Source organism: Eupeodes corollae, chromosome 1, assembly GCF_945859685.1.
Source record: "Eupeodes corollae chromosome 1, idEupCoro1.1, whole genome shotgun sequence".
Classification (NCBI taxonomy): Eukaryota; Metazoa; Arthropoda; class Insecta; order Diptera; family Syrphidae; genus Eupeodes; species Eupeodes corollae.
Window position 1 is genome coordinate 255,967,273 of NC_079147.1, and position 1,683 is coordinate 255,968,955.

Consider the following 1,683-nt stretch of genomic DNA (forward strand, 5'->3'; position numbering starts at 1 on the left):
ATCGCCTTGTCTAAAACCTTTTTTGACATCGAAAGGTTCTGTTAAGTTCTTTCCAACTTTTATGGAGCAGCGTGAATTTTCCATGGTCATCCTGCACAAAAGGACGAGTTTGGCAGGGATGCCACAACTAGACATGGCTCTATACAGCTCGTCCCTGTATATGCTGTCATATGCGGTCTTGAAATCGATGAAAAGATGGTGGGTTTTGATTTGGTGTTCTTTTGTTTTTTTCCAGGATCTGCCGTAATGTGAATATTTGATCAACTGTGGACTTTCCTGGTCTATTTCTACACTGATAAGGACCTATCAGGTTGTTGACGATGGCCTTTAGTAGACTGATGGCTCTATAGTTGGTGCAGTTTAGAGGGTCTCCTTATTTCAGGATCGGGCAAACAATACGGAGATTCCATTCATGAAGCATGTTTTCTTCCGACCATATCTTACAGATAAGTTGGTGCATGCTTCTAACCAACTTATCTCCAGCTGCTTTAAAGAGCTCCTCATTCAAGCCATCCGCTCCATCGGCTGTATAAGACTTCAGTTTAGATATGGCAATCTTTACTTCGTCTAAGTCGGGAGGGCGGGATTGTTGGCTTTCGTCGTCTATGTTAACTGAATCATCCTTCCTGACAGGGAAATTCGGTTCGTCGTCGCCGTTATACAGTCTGCACAAGTGGTCCTTCCATATCCTCAGCATTGACTGCGGTTCCACTATGAAGTTTCCACTTTCGTCTAGGATCTAGGTTCATATAACTGTGAATTTCTTTTCACCTGTTCATTAAACTTTCAAACTTTATTCCTGCTTTTAAACCTCTCGACCGCATGCTTCTCATGCCCTCTTGTTTTTCCTTTTTAGAAGTCGGCGTTCCTCTTGCCTCTTCTGCTAATAGAGCTCATGAGCAGCTCTCGTCCATTTATGCAGCGCCGCTTTGCGTGCCTGTTGTTTGGTTGCATTTGCCTGCCGACATTCCTCATCAAAGCAGGTGTTCCTTGTTGGTGGCTGTTTGAGACGCAGCACATCAGAGGCGGCTTCTCTGATTGCATCTTGGCAATGTTGCCACTGGTTTTCGATACATTTTGTTGGTGGCAGAGAACTTCGAGAGAGGTTAATTGAAACTCGGTCGGAAAAGGATTTGGCGATCTAAAATGTTCGCCTTTTTATAAACCACGCACTCAATTTTCTTGAGTGTCCTTTGTGCATCTTTTTGAATTATTATGTGTACATATATCAAAATTTATGGATGACGAGAAAAACTTCGCGAATGCAGAGATGTATTTCTAAAAAAACATTTATTTCAAATCTTGGGCCTGCTAAGTGGTGGCTTTAAATGAAATTTCGAATATGACATTTCTAAAATGAAACTTCTGTTATTAGCAGCTGTTATTTTTCTCAAAAGTTTGTTTTGATTTTTCGTGCAGTTAAAGATATGAATTTTGAAATCGAAACAATTAAATTTATCGCGGATGTAGCTTACACAGCCTATCGTGGGTATTTTTAGTTATTCCTTACCTTACCTTTTTACAATAAACAATGGTTATCCCTCCAAAGTCCAAATGCAAATGGATTTTGTTTGTTGATTTTTTTTTAAAAGCTAGCTATTGAGTTGTCAAACAAAGCAAATGTTTAGCAAATTTCAACTAGAGCTTCCGTTTGGAGTCACATTACGTTCTTTTCCTTACGAT